The sequence below is a fragment of the Arachis hypogaea genome, chromosome 7 (genome assembly GCF_003086295.3).
Source record: "Arachis hypogaea cultivar Tifrunner chromosome 7, arahy.Tifrunner.gnm2.J5K5, whole genome shotgun sequence".
Taxonomy (NCBI): Eukaryota; Viridiplantae; Streptophyta; class Magnoliopsida; order Fabales; family Fabaceae; genus Arachis; species Arachis hypogaea.
In genome coordinates, this window is record NC_092042.1 from 33,691,693 (window position 1) to 33,707,810 (window position 16,118).

At 39.1% G+C, this 16,118-nt stretch overlaps 1 non-coding gene across 1 annotated transcript; it reads left to right on the top strand.

Annotated features, from left to right (window-relative positions):
• Nucleotides 1-11,312: 11,312 nt before the first annotated feature.
• LOC112704753 (small nucleolar RNA R71) lies at nucleotides 11,313-11,421 on the top strand. The gene has a single exon (XR_003155361.1). It is a non-coding gene; the product is annotated as a small nucleolar RNA R71 (small nucleolar RNA).
• The last annotated feature ends 4,697 nt before the right edge of the window (nucleotides 11,422-16,118 follow it).

Consider the following 16,118-nt stretch of genomic DNA (forward strand, 5'->3'; position numbering starts at 1 on the left):
ATGGCGGCATTTATGAGGATCCGGAAAGTCTCACCTTGTCTGTGGTATTCCGAGTAGGATCCTGGGAATCCGGAAAGTCCAACCTTGTCTGTGGTGTTCCGAGTAGGATTCTGGTAATGAATGACCGTGACGTGCTTCAAACTTTAACCTGCTGGGCGTTGGTGACAGACGCAAAAGAGGGATTCTATTCCAGTAGGAGCGGGAACCAACCGGTGATTAGCCGTACTGTGACAGAGTGCGTTAGCATAGTTTTCACTGCGAGGATGGGATGTAGCCATCAGCCATGGGTGATGCCTCCAGACTGGTTAGCTGCGCGAGTGACAGCCGCACAGGATATTTCCCCGTGAGGAATGAAAGTAGCCACAGTTGATGGTGAACCCCTATACAAAGCTTGCCATGGAAAGGAGTAAGAAGGACTGAGTAGAAGGAATGGGAGAGCAGGCGTCCAAGAGCTCTACAGCATCTCCATCCGCTTATCTGAAATTCCTACCAATGAATCTGCATAAGTATCTTTATCCCTTTTATTAATTCTTCTTTTTATTATTAATTATTCGAAAACCCATAAACCATTTTTAATCTGCCTAACTGAGATTTGCAAGGTGACCATAGCTTGCTTCATACCAACAATCTCTGTGGATTCGACCCTTACTCACGTAAGGTTTATTACTTGGACGACCCAGTACACTTGCTGGTTAGTTGAACGAGATTGTGAAGGAAATAAACAATACCCTCAGAGTATACATCCTACAAGTAGAAAGAACAAGTGATCACAATTTCGTCCACCAAGTTTTTGGCGCCGTTGCCGGGGATTGTTCGAGTATGGACAACTGACGGTTCATCTTGTTGCTCAGATTAGGTAATTTTCTTTTCAAAAATCTTTTTCAAAAATTTTTCTTTTATTTTTCGTTTTTCCAAAAATATTTTCAAAAACAAAAATTAATAAAAATACAAAAAAATTAGAAAACCATAAAAATCAAAAATATTTTGTGTTTCTTGTTTGAGTCTTGTGTTAATTTTTAAGTTTGGTGTCAATTGCATGCTTTTAAAATTTTTCTTGCATTTTTTTTCGAAAATCCCATGCATTCATAGTGCTCTTCATGATCTTCAAGTTGTTCTTGATAAGTCCTCTTGTTTGATCTTGATGTTTTCTTGTTTTGTGTTGTTTGTTGTTTTTCATATGCATTTTTGCATTCATATTTTTCATGCATTAAAAATTTCTAAGTTTGGTGTCTTGCATGTTTTCTTTGCATCAAAAATTTTTCAAAATTATGTTCTTGATGTTCATCATGATCTTCAAAGTGTTCTTGGTGTTCATCTTGACATTCATAGCATTCTTGCATGCATCTTGTGTCTTGATCCAAAATTTTCATGTTTTGGGTCATTTTTGTGTTTTTCATTCAAAATTTGATTTCAAAAATATCCTTTCCTCATTTCCCTCCAAAATTTCGAAATTTTGGGATTGACTTGGTCAAAAATTTTCAAAATTAGTTGTTTCTTACAAGTCAAGTCAAAATTTCAATTTTAAAAAATCTTATCTTTTCAAAATCTTTTTCAAAAATCATATCTTTTTCATTTTTTTAAAAAATTTCGAAAATTTCAAAATTATTTTTTCAAAATATTTTCAAAAATCTTTTTCTTATTTTTATATCAACTTTTCGAAAATTAGCTAACAATTAATGTGATTGGTTCAAAAATTTGAAGTTTGTTACTTTCTTGTTAAGAAAGGTTCAATCTTTAAGTTCTAGAATCTTATCTTGTAGTTTCTTGTTAGCTAAGTCAATTTTAAAATTAAATCTTTTTCAAAATATCTTTTTCAAATATATCTTTTTATCTTTTATCTTATCTTTTTCAAAATTTTATCTTTTTCAAAAATTTGATTTCAAAATATCTTATCTTTTTCTTATCTTCTTATCTTTTTCAAAATTTGATTTCAAATCTTTTTCAATCAACTAACTAACTTGTTGTTTGTTTCTTATCTTTTTCAAAACTACTTAACTACTTTTCCCTCTTCTATTTTCGAAAATATCTCTCCCTTTTTCAAAAATTCTTTTTAATTAATTAATTGTTTCATGTTTTAATTTTAATTACATTTTATCTCTAATTTTCGAAAATCACTAACTTCTTTTTCAAAATTATTTTCGAAATTTCTCCTCTCTCTTTTCTTCTTCTATTTAATTATTTAATTAATAACACTTCTCTTCACCTCTCTTCATTCATATCCTAACATCTCAGCTCACATCTCTGCCATCCTCACAGTTGTGTTTCTTTTCCACTCTTCTTCCACCCCCTTCCTCTTCTACTAACATCAAGGAATCTCTATACTGTGACATAGAGGATTCCTTTTTCTTTTCTTGTTTTCTTCTCCTTCTTATGAGCAGGAACAAGGATAAAGGCACTCTTGTTGAAGCTGATCCAGAACCTGAAAGGACTCTGAAGAGAAAATTAAGAGAAGCTAAATTACAACAATCCAGAAATAACCTTTCAGAAATTTTCGAACAGGAGAAGGAGATGGCAGCCGAAAATAATAATAATAATAATAATAATGCAAGGAGAATGCTTGGTGACTTCACAAAGCCAACATCCAAGTTTGATGGAAGAAGCATCTCCATTCCTGCCATTGGAGCCAATAACTTTGAGCTTAAGCCTCAACTAGTTGCTTTAATGCAACAAAACTGCAAGTTTTATGGACTTCCATCTGAAGATCCTTATCAGTTCTTAACTGAGTTCTTGCAAGTTTGTGATACTGTAAAGACGAATGGAGTTAATCCTGAAGTCTACAGACTCATGCTTTTCCCTTTTGCTGTAAGAGACAGAGCTAGAATATGGTTGGATTCACAACCTAAGGACAGCCTGAACTCTTGGGATAAGCTGGTTACTGCCTTCTTAGATAAGTTCTTTCCTCCTCAAAAGCTGAGCAAGCTGAGAGTGGATGTTCAAACCTTCAAGCAAAAAGATGGTGAATCCCTCTATGAAGCTTGGGAAAGATACAAGCAGCTGACCAAGAGATGTCCATCTGACATGTTTTCAGAATGGACCTTATTAGATATATTCTACTATGGTCTCTCTGAATTTTCGAAAATGTCACTGGATCATTCTGCAGGTGGATCTATTCACCTGAAGAAAATGCCTGAAGAGGCTCAAGAACTCATTGACATGGTTGCTAACAACCAGTTCATGTATACCTCTGAGAGGAATTCCGTGAATAATGGGATCCCTCAGAAGAAAGGAGTTCTTGAAATTGATGCTCTGAATGCCATATTGGCTCAGAACAAAATGTTGACTCAACAGGTCAACATAATCTCTCAAAATCTGAATGGATTGCAACATGCATCCAACATTACTAGAGAGGCAGCTTCTGAAGAAGCTTATGATCCTGAGAACCCTGCCATGGCAGAGGTTAATTATTTGGGTGAGCCTTATGGAAACACCTATAACTCATCATGGAGAAATCATCCAAATTTCTCATGGAAGGATCAACAAAAACCTCAACAAGGTTTTAACAATGGTGGACGCAATAGGCTAAATAATAGTAAGCCATATCCATCATCTCCTCAGCAACAGACAGAGAATGCTGAACAAAATAATTCTAATTTAGCTAATATAGTCTCTGATCTGTCAAAGGCCACTTTCAGTTTCATGAATGAAACCAGATCCTCCATTAGAAATTTGGAGGCACAAGTAGGCCAGCTGAGTAAGAAAGTTATTGAAACTCCTCCCAGTACTCTCCCAAGCAATACAGAAGAAAATCCAAAAGGAGAGTGCAAAGCCATTGACTTAGTCAACATGGCCGAATGCACTAGGGAGGAGAAGGACAAAAATCCTAGTGAGGAAGACCTCCTGGGACGTCCTTCAAGCAAGAAGGAGCTTCCTATTAAGGATCCTGAGGAATCTGAGGCTCATACAGAGACCATAGAGATTCCATTAAATCTCCTTCTGCCATTCATGAGCTCTGACTATTATTCATCCTTTGAAGAGGATGAAGATGTGACTGGTGAGCAAGTTGCTCAATATCTAGGAGCTATCATGAAACTGAATGCCAAGCTATTTGGTAATGAGACTTGGGAAAGTGAACCTCCCTTGCTCATTAGTGATTTGGATACTTGGATTCAGGAAACTCTACCTCAAAAGAGACAAGATCCTGGCAAAGTCTTAATACCTTGCACCATTGGCACCATGAGCTTTGAAAAAGCTCTATGTGATCTTGGGTCAGGAATAAACCTTATGCCACTCTCTGTAATGGAGAAGCTGGGAATCATTGAGGTACAACCTGCCTTGTTCTCATTACAATTGGCAGATAAGTCAGTAAGACAAGCTTATGGAATAGTGGAGGACGTTCTAGTAAAAGTTGAAGGCTTTTACATCCCTGCTGATTTCATAATCCTAGATACTAGGAAGGAAGATGATGAATGCATCATCCTAGGAAGACCTTTCCTAGCCACAGCAGAAGCTGTGATAGATGTCAATAGAGGAGAGTTAGTCCTTTAATTGAATGGGGAATACCTTGTGTTTCAAGCACATGGAAATCCCTCTGTGACAAAAGAGAGTAAGCATGAAGAGCTTCTCTCAGTTCAAGGTCAAGAAGAGCCCACACAGTCAAACTCTAAGTTTGGTGTTGTGAAGCCACAACCAAACTCTAAGTTTGGTGTTCAAACCCCATATCCAAACTCTAAGTTTGGTGTTGGGACTAGACAACATTGACTTGATTGCTCTGTGGCTCCATGAAGAGCCACTGTCAAGCTATTGACATTAAAGAAGCGCTTGTTGGGAGGCAACCCAATTTTATTTATCTAATTTTATTTTATTTTGTTATTTTTGTGTTGAATTAGGTACATGATCATGAGGAGTCACGAAAAAATCAAAAAAATTAAAAACAGAGTCAAAAACAGAAGAAAAAAAAATTTCACCCTGGAGGACGCACGGGCCGGCGTTCAACGCCCAGAAGATGCATCTGGGTGGCGTTCAACTCCAGAACAGAGCATCTTTCTGGCGCTGAACGCCCAAAACAAGCTACATCCTGGCGTTTAACACCAGGATGCGCACACAGAGGACAATCTGGCGCTGAACGCCAGAAACAAGCTTGAAACTGGCGTTCAACGCCAGAAACAAGCATCACATGGGCGTTTAACGCCCAGAACATGCACCAATGGGCGTTTGAACGCCAGAATGGTGCATGAAGGCAATTTACAAGCCTATAGGGTGAAGGAATGGTATTTCTTTTCACCTCAGGATCTGTGGACCCCACAGGATCCCCACCTACCTCTTCTTTTAATCCTATTCACACTCTCCTAATCTAAATCTCATTTTCAATGTCACCCTTCCCAAAAACCTTCACCAATCACATCAATTCCTCTTCCCAATTACCCCATGCACCATTCACATCAACCTCCTCTTCCCCATAAACCCCACCTACCCCCACTACATTCAAATTCAATTTCCCACACTTTCCCACCCAAAATAGGCCGAAACCCAACCCCCTCCCCCTATAAATACCTCTCCTTTCTTCTTCATTTTCCCACAACACAAACCCCTTCTTCTCTCCTATAGCCGAACCCCTCTTCTCCCTCTCTACTCAAATTCTCTTCTTCTTCTTCTACTCTTCTTTTCTTTTTTTCTCGGGACGAGCAAATTTTAAGTTTGGTGTGGTAAAAAGCCTAGCTTTTTATTTTTCATTCACCATCAATGGCACCCAAGACCGGAGTTTCCTCAAGAAAAGGAAAAAGGAAGGCAAAAGCTTCCACTTCCGAATCATGGGAGAAGGAGAGATTCATCTCCAAGAGCCACCAAGACCACTTCTATGATGTTGTGGCAAAGAAGAAGGTGATCCCCGAGGTCCCTTTCAAACTCAAAAAGAATGAGTATCCGGAAATCCGACATGAGATCCAAAGAAGAGGGTGGGAAGTCATAACCAACCCCATGCAACAAGTCGGAATATTGATGGTTCAAGAGTTCTATGCTAATGCATGGATCACAAGGAACCATGATCAAAGTATGAACCCGAATCCAAAGAACTACCTCACAATGGTTCGGGGGAAATACTTAGATTTCAGTCCGGAAAATGTGAGGTTGGCGTTTCATCTACCCATGATGCAAGGTGATGAACGCCCCTACACAAGGAGGGTCAACTTCAACCAAAGGTTGGACCAAGTCCTAATGGACATTTGTGTGGAAGGCGCCCAATGGAGAGTAGACTCCAAAGGCAAACCGGTCCAACTAAGAAGACTGGACCTCAAGCCTGTAGCTAGAGGATGGTTGGAGTTCATCCAAAGATCCATCATTCCTACAAGCAACCGATCTGAAGTTACTGTGGATCGGGCCATCATGATTCATAGCATCATGATTGGAGAGGAAGTAGAGGTTCATGAAGTCATCTCTAATGAACTCTACAAAATAGCTGACAAGCCTTCATACTTGGCACGGCTAGCCTTCCCCCACCTCATATGCCATTTATGCTACTCAGCTGGAGTTATCATAGATGGAGATGTCTCCATTGAAGAAGACAGCCCATCACCAAGAAAAGGATGGAGCAAACAAGGGAAGTTCCTCACGGCCCCCAAGGAGAACATAAGGAAGTTCATCATCAACAAATGCCTCATGGAATGCACTTTCCTCCCAACAACTATTGGGAGCAACTCAGTACCTCCTTAGAAGACTTGAGCCAAAACGTGGAACAACTAAGGGTGGAACACCATGAACACGCCCTCACTCTTCAAGAAATAAGAGAAGATCAAAGAGCCATGAGGGAGGAGCAACAAAGGCAAGGAAGGGACATAGAAGAGTTGAAGAACATCATTGGTCCTTCAAGAAGAAGACGCCACTAGAGGTGGATTCATTCCTTGTTCTTTATTTTCTTTCTGTTTTCGGTTTTTAAGTGTTATGTTTGTCTATGTTTTTGTGTTTCTACTCCATGATCATTAGTGTGTAAACCATGCCTTAAAGCTATGAATAAAATCTATTAGTCTTTCACCTCTCTTAAAAGAAAAAATGTTTTAATTCAAAAGAACAAGAAGTACATAATTTTCGAAATTATTAGTGAATTTAATTTAATTATATTGATGTGGTGGCAATAATTTTTGTTTTCTGAATGAATGAATGAACAGTGCATATTTTTGATCTTGTTGTCTATGAGTGTTAAAATTGTTGGTTCTTGAAAGAATGATGAACAAAGAGAAATGTTATTGATGATATGAAAAACATCATGAAATTGATTCTTGAAGCAAGAAAAAGCAGTGAAAAAAAAAAAAGTGGCAAAAATTTTAGCAAAGATCCAAGGCTTTGAGCATTAATGGATAGGAGGGCCCAAGGAAATAAAATCCAGGCCTAAGCGGCTAAATCAAGCTGTCCCTAACCATGTGCTTGTGTCATGAAGGTCCAAGTGAAAAGCTTGAGACTGAATGGTTAAAGTCGTGATCCAAAGCTAAAGAGTGTGCTTAAGAGCTCTGGACACCACTAACTGGGGACTTTAGCAAAGCTGAGTCACAATCTGAAAAGGTTCACCCAGTTATGTGTCTGTGGCATTTGTGTATCCGGTGGTAATACTGGAAGACAAAGTGCTTAGGGCCACAGCCAAGACTCATAAAATAGCTGTGTTCAAGAATCAACATGCCTAACTAGGAAAGTCAATAACACTATCTGAAATTCTAAGTTCCTAGAGAAGCCAATCACTCTAAACTTCAAGGGAAAAAGTGAGATGCCAAAACTGTTCAGAAGCAAAAAGCTACAAGTCCCGCTCATCTAATTAAATTAATATTCATTGATATTTTGGACTTTATAGTATATTCTCTTCTTTTTATCCTACTTGATTTTCAGTTGCTTGGGGACAAGCAACAATTTAAGTTTGGTGTTGTGATGAGCGGATAATTTATACGCTTTTTGGCATTGTTTTCATATAGTTTTTAGTAAGTTTAAGCTACTTTTAGGGATGTTTTCATTAGTTTTTATGATAAATTCACATTTCTGGACTTTACTATGAGTTTGTGTGTTTTTCTGTGATTTCAGGTAAATTCTGACTGAAATTGAGGGATTTGAGCAAAACTCTGAAGAAGGCTGACAAAAGGACTGCTGATGCTGTTGGAATCTGACCTCCCTGCACTCGAAATGAATTTTTTGGAGCTACAGAACTCCAATTGGCGCGATCTCAACGGCGTTGGAAAGTAGACATCCAGGGCTTTCCAGCAATATATAATAGTCCATACTTTATTCGAAGAATGACGACGTAACTTGGCGTTGAACGCCGAGTACAAGCTGCTGTCTGGAGTTAAACGCCAGAAAAACGTCATGATCCGGAGTTGAACGCCCAAAACACGTCATAACTTGGAGTTCAACTCCAAGAGAAGCCTCAGCTCGTGGATTAATCAAGCTCAGCCCAAACATACACCAAGTGGGCCCCGGAAGTGGATTTATGCATCAATTACTTACTCATGTAAACCCTAGTAGCTAGTTTATTATAAATAGAACATTTATCTACTGTATTAGACGTCTTTGACCAGATCCGGGATAGTATTTTGAGTCCTGTGATCACGTTAGAGAGGGCTGGCCATTCGGCCATGCCTGAACTCTTTGTTTATGTATTTTCAACGGTGGAGTTTCTGCACACCATAGATTAAGGGTGTGGAGCTCTGCTGTACCTCAAGTATTAATGAAATTCTATTATCTTTTATTTAATTCTCTATCTTATTCTTATTCCAAGATATTCATTCGTACCCAAGAACATGATGAATGTGATGAGCCAGATTACCCTCATTATCATTCTCACTTATGAATGCGCGTGATTGACAACCACTTCCGTTCTACATGCAACAGAGCTTGAATGTGTATCTCTTAGATTCCTCAACAGAATCTTCGTGGTATAAGCTAGATAGATGGCGGCATTTATGAGGATCCGGAAAGTCTCACCTTGTCTGTGGTATTCCGAGTAGGATCCTGGGAATCCGGAAAGTCCAACCTTGTCTGTGGTGTTCCGAGTAGGATTCTGGTAATGAATGACCGTGACGTGCTTCAAACTTTAACCTGCTGGGCGTTGGTGACAGACGCAAAAGAGGGATTCTATTCCAGTAGGAGCGGGAACCAACCGGTGATTAGCCGTACTGTGACAGAGTGCGTTAGCATAGTTTTCACTGCGAGGATGGGATGTAGCCATCAGCCATGGGTGATGCCTCCAGACTGGTTAGCTGCGCGAGTGACAGCCGCACAGGATATTTCCCCGTGAGGAATGAAAGTAGCCACAGTTGATGGTGAACCCCTATACAAAGCTTGCCATGGAAAGGAGTAAGAAGGACTGAGTAGAAGGAATGGGAGAGCAGGCGTCCAAGAGCTCTACAGCATCTCCATCCGCTTATCTGAAATTCCTACCAATGAATCTGCATAAGTATCTTTATCCCTTTTATTAATTCTTCTTTTTATTATTAATTATTCGAAAACCCATAAACCATTTTTAATCTGCCTAACTGAGATTTGCAAGGTGACCATAGCTTGCTTCATACCAACAATCTCTGTGGATTCGACCCTTACTCACGTAAGGTTTATTACTTGGACGACCCAGTACACTTGCTGGTTAGTTGAACGAGATTGTGAAGGAAATAAACAATACCCTCAGAGTATACATCCTACAAGTAGAAAGAACAAGTGATCACAATTTCGTCCACCATGGGCCCTCATGGAGCCTCACAGATGTTCAGAGTAATGATGGAACCTCCCAACCCCAAACTTAGAGTTTGAATATGGGGGTTCAACACCAAACTTAGAATTTGGTTGTGGCCTCCCAACACCAAACTTAGAGTTTGACTGTGGGGGCTCTATTTGACTCTGTTTTGAGAGAAGCTCTTCATGCTTCCTCTCCATGGTTACAGAGGGATATCCTTGAGCCTTAAACACAAAGGATTCTTCATTCACTTCAATGATCAATTCTCCTCTGTCAACATCAATCACAGCCTTTGTTGTGGCTAGGAAGGGTCTGCCAAGGATGATGGATTCATCCATGCACTTCCCAGTCTCTAGGACTATGAAATCAGCAGGGATGTAATGGTCTTCAATCTTTACCAGAACATCCTCTACAAGTCCATAAGCTTGTTTTCTTGAATTGTCTACCATCTCTAGTGAGATTCTTGCAGCTTGTACCTCAAAGATCCCTAGCTTCTCCATTATAGAGAGAGGCATGAGGTTTATGCTTGACCCTAGGTCACACAGAGCCTTCTCGAAGGTCATGGTGCCCAATGTACAAGGTATTGAGAACTTTCCAGGGTCCTGTCCCTTTTGAGGTAATCTCTGTCTAGTCAAGTCATCCAGTTCTTTGGTGAGCAAAGGGGGTTCATCCTCCTAAGTCTCATTACCAAATAACTTGTCATTTAGCTTCATGATTGCTCCAAGGTACTTAGCAACTTGCTCTTCAGTGACATCTTCGTCCTCTTCAGAGGAAGAATACTCATCAGAGCTCATGAATGGCAGAAGTAAATCCAATAGAATCTCTATGGTCTTAGTGTGAGCCTCAGATTCCCATGGTTCCTCATTAGGGAACTCATTGGAGGCCAGTGGACGTCCATTGAGGTCTTCCTCAGTGGCGATCACTGCCTCTTCCTCCTCTCCAAATTTGGCCATGTTGATGGCCTTACACTCTCCTTTTGGATTCTCTTCCGTATTGCTTGGAAGAGTACTAGGAGGGAGTTCAGTAACTTTCTTACTCAGCTGACCCACTTGTGCCTCCAAGTTTCTAATGGAGGACCTTGTTTCAGTCATGAAACTTTGAGTGGTTTTGATTAGATCAGAGACCCTGGTTGCTAAGTCAGAGTGGCTCTGCTTAGAATTCTCGGTCTGTTGCTGAGAAGATGATGGAAAAGGCTTGCCATTGCTAAACCTGTTTCTTCCACCATTATTGTTGTTGAAACCTTGTTGAGGTCTCTGTTGATCCTTCCATGAGATATTTGGATGATTTCTCCATGAAGGATTACAGGTGTTTCCATAGGGTTCTCCCATATAATTCACCTCTTCCATCGATGGGTTCTCAGGATCATAAGCTTCTTCTTCAGATAAAGCGTCCTTAGTACTGCCTGGTGCAGCTTGCATTCCAGACAGACTTTGAGAAATCATATTGACTTGCTGAGTATCAATCTCAAGAACTCCTTTCTTCTGATTTGTCCCATTGTTCACAAGATTCCTTTCAGAAGTGTACATGAATTGGTTATTTGTAACCATTTCAATGAGTTCTTGAGCTTCTGCAGGCATCTTCTTCAGATGAAGAGATCATCCAGCAGAGATGTCCAATGACATCTTGGACAGTTCAGACAGACCATCATAGAAGATACCTATGATGCTCCATTCAAAAATCATGTCAGAAGGACACTTTCTGATCAACTGTTTGTATCTTTCCCAAGCTTCATAGAGGGATTCACCTTCCTTCTGTCTGAAGATTTGGACTTCCACTCTAAGCTTACTCAATTTTTGAGGTGGAAAGAACTTTGCCAAGAAGGCATTGACTAGCTTTTCCCAAGAGTTCAGGCTTTCTTTAGGTTGTGAGTCCAACCATATCCTAGCTCTGTCTCTTACAGCAAAAGGGAATAGCATAAGTCTGTAGAGCTCAGGGTCAACCCCATTGGTCTTGACAGTGTCACAGATTTGCAAGAATTCAGCTAAAAACTGATGAGGATCTTCCAATGGAAGTCCATGGAACTTGCGATTCTGTTGCATTAGAGAAACAAATTGAGGCTTAAGCTCAAAGTTGTTTGCTCCAATGGTAGGGATAGAGATGCTTCTCCCATAGAAGTCGGGAGTAGGTGCAGTAAAGTCACCCAGCACCTTCCTTGCATTGTTGGCATTGTTGTTGTTTTCGGCTGCCATGTCTTCTTCTTGTTTGAAGATTTCTGTTAGGTCCTCTACATAAAGTAGTGCTTTAGCTTCTCTTAGCTTTCGCTTCAAGGTCCTTTCAGGTTCAGGGTCAGCCTTAACAAGAACGCTTTTGTCTTTGCTCCTGCTCATATGAAAGAGAAGAGAACAAGAAAATATGGAATCCTCTATGTCACAGTATAGAGATTCCTTGAGATGTCAGAGGAAAAGAAGAATAGAATGAGGAGGTAGAAGAAGAAGAATTCTAACTTATCAAGAGAGATAGAGTTCGAATTGTTGATAGTGGAGGAATGTTAGTCTTTAAATAGAAGGATGTGAGAAAAGGGGAAGAATTTTCAAAAATAAATTAAAAGATTTTGAAGAAATTTTGAAAAATTGAAGAGTGATTTTCGAAAATTAAAGTTGGGAAAAAATAAAGTGATTTTTGAAAAAGATTTTGAAATTAGAAATCAAAAAGATTGAAAATTATTTAGAAAAAGATGTTATTAAGAAGATATGATTGAAGAGTTATGATTTTAAAAAGATATGATTGAAAAGATATGATTGAGAAACAATTTAAAAAGATTTGATTTTTAAAATTAATGACTTGGCTAACAAGAAATTTAAAGGATATGATTCAAACATTAGACCTTTTCTTAACAGAAAAGGCAACATACTTAAAATGTTGAATCAAATCATTGATTGTAGGCAAGTATTTTTGAGAATGGAAAGAAATTGATTTTGAAAATATATGATTGAAAAGATATGGTTTGAAAAAGATTTGATTTTGAAAAATTATGAAAACTTGAAAAAAAATTTGAATTAAAAACAAAATCTTCCCTCTTGTATCATCCTGGCGTTAAACGCCCAGAATGGTATCCATTCTGGCGTTTAACGCCCAAAATGCTACCCTTTAGGGTGTTAAACGCCCAACCAGGTACCCTGGCTGGTGTTTAAACGCCAGTTTTCCTTCTTCACTGGGCGTTTTGAACGCCCAGCTTTTTCTGTGTAATTCCTCTGTTGCATGTTCTGAATCTTCAATTCTCTGTATTATTGACTTGAAAAGACACAAATTAAATTTTTTTTTTGAATTTTTAATGATGAGGAATAATCAAAATGCCACTAAGATCAAATAAACAATGCATGCAAGACACCAAACTTAGAAGTTTGTATACTATTGACACTAACAAATTGAGAATGCATATGAGAAACAACAAAACGTTCAAGACAAGAGAATTTAAAGATCAGAGCAAGGAAATCATCAAGAACAACTTGAAGATCAATGAAGAACATAATGCATGTAATTTTCGAAGATTAGAAGAATAAAGACATGCAATTGACCCCAAACTTAAAATTAGACACTAGACTCAAACAAGAAACATAAAAATATTTTTGATTTTAAGATTTTATAAATTTTTTGTGCTTTTTCGAAAATTGAGTGGAAAAGAAAAACAAGGGTTCAAAATTCTTAATGAGAATTCCAGGAATCATTGCAATGCTAGTCTAAGACTCCGGTCCAGGAATTAGACATGGCTTCACAGCCAGCCAAGCTTTCAGTGAAAGTTCCGATCCAAAACACTAGACATGGCCAATGGCCAGCCAAGCTTTAGCAGATCATTCCTTACAACAGCAAAATTGATAGAAATCAACAAGCTCTTGTGATGATAAGTTGAAACCTTGGTCCAAAAGATTAGACATGGCTTCACAGCCAGCCATACTTCAACAAATCATCATGAAACTCTAGAATCCATTCTTAAAAACTCAGAAGAACAAAATAGAAATATTTTTTTTGTATTTTTGAAAAATTTTCGAAAAGTAAAAAGCTTAAACATAAAGTAAAATTACCTAATCTAAGCAACAAGATGAACCGTCAGTTGTCCAAACTCAAACAATCCCCGGCAACGACGCCAAAAACTTGGTGCACGAAATTGTGATCATCAATGGCGCCATCAACATGGTACGCTCAATTGCAATCTCAACTCTTTATCACAACTTCGCACAACTAACCAGCAAGTGCACTGGGTCATCCAAGTAATAAACCTTACGCGAGTAAGGGCCGATCCCACGGAGATTGTTAGTATGAAGCAAGCTATGGTCATCTTGTAAATCTCAGTCAGGCGGATTCAAACAGTTATGGAGGATTAATGATTAAAAGATAAATAAAACATAAAATAAAGATAGAGATACTTATGTAATTCATTGGTGAGAATTTCAGATAAGCGTATGGAGATGCTTTGTCCCTTCCGTCTCTCTCCTTTCCTACTGTCTTTATCCAATCCTTCTTACTCCTTTCCATGGTAAGCTGTAAGTTGGGCATCACCGTTGTCAATGGCTACAGTCCGTCCTCTCAGTGAAAATGTTCAACGTGCTCTGTCACAGCACGGCTATTCATCTGTCGGTTCTCGATCATGTCGGAATAGAATCCAGTGATTCTTTTGCGTCTGTCACTAACGCCCCACAATCGCGAGTTTGAAGCTCATCACAGTCATTCAATCCCTGAATCCTACTCAGAATACCACAGACAAGGTTTAGATCTTCCGGATTCTCAAGAATGGCCGCCAATGGATTCTAACTTATACCACGAAGATTCTGATTAAGGAATCCAAGAGATATCCACCCAATCTAATGTAGAATGGAGGTGGTTGTCAGGCACACGTTCATAGGTGAGAATGATGATGAGTGTCACAGATCATCACATTCATCAAGTTGAGGAACAAGTGATATCTTAGAACAAGAATAGGCTGAATTGAATAGAAGAACAATAGTAATTGCATTAATACTCGAGGTACAGCAGAGCTCCACACCTTAATCTATGGTGTGTAGAAACTCTACCGTTGAAAATACATAAGAACAAGGTCTAGGCATGGCCGAATGGCCAGCCTCCCAAAGAGGGTTCAATCATAAAAACATGATCAAAAGATGATCCGAAGATTGAAAGATTCCCCTGATACAATAGCAAAAGGTCCTATTTATAGAGAACTAGTAGCCTAGGGTTTACAGAAATGAGTAAATGACGTAAAAATCCACTTTCAGGCCCACTTGGTGTGTTCTTGGGCTCAGCATTGAAGCTTCTATGTGTAGAGACTTTTCTTGGAGTTAAACGCCAGCTTTTTTGCCAGTTTGGGCGTTTAACTCCCACTTTTGTGCCAGTTCCGGCGTTTAACACCGGGAATTCTAAAGCTGACTTGGAACGCTTGTTTGGGCCATCAAATCTCGGGCAGAGTATAGACTATTATATATTGCGGGAAAGCTCTGAATGTCTACTTTCCAACACCGTTGAGATCGCGCCAATTGGGCTTCTGTGGCTCCAGAAAATCCACTTCGAGTGCAGGGAGGTCAGAATCCAACAGCATCTGCAGCCCTTTTCAGCCTCTGAATCAGATTTTTGCTCAGGTCCCTCAATTTCAGCCAAAAAATACCTAAAATCACAGAAAAACACACAAACTCATAGTAAAGTCCAGAAAAGTGAATTTTATTTAAAAACTAATAAAAATATAATAAGAACTAACTAAAACACACTAAAAGTATACTAAAAATAATGCCAAAAAGCGTATAAATTATCCGCTCATCAGTTGTCAGGCATGCGGATCTTGGCTAAGCGAGTAACAAAGATAGTGGGTGATTGTCATGGGTCACCCCTTCATTCTGACTTAACTGAATTAAGTACGAGAGTATATCTTGGAGAAGAAGTAGGCATGAATAGAAAGAAAAACAATAGTACCTGCATTAATTCATGAAGAACAGTAGAGCTCCACACCTTAATCTATGAGGTGTAAAAACTCCACCGTTGGAAAATACATAAGAGAGAAAGGTCTAGGCATGGTCGAATGGCCAACCTCCCTCAAAGTGATCAAAAGATCAAAAGATGATCAAAAGATGAAATACAATAGTCAAAAGTGCTATTTATACTCAACAAGTTACTAAGGATTACAAAAAATAAGTAACTAAGTGCAGATAGTGCAAAAATCCACTTCTGGGACCCACTTGGTGTGTGCTTCGGCTGAGCTTTGAAGATTTCATGTGCATAGGCTATTCTTGGAGTTAAATGCCAGCTTGGATGCCAGTTTGGGCGTTTAACTCCAGTTCTGGTGCCAGTTCCAGCATTTTACACCAGAAAAGGGTCTTTGGTGGGCGTTTTAATGCCAGATTGGGCCATCAAATCTCAGGCAAAGTATGGACTATTATACATTGTTGAAAAGTCCAAGATGTTTACTTTCAACACAATTGAGAGCACGCCAATTGAGCTTCTGTAGCTCCAGAGAATCCACTTCGAGTGCAGGAGGATCAGAATCTAACAGCATCTGCAG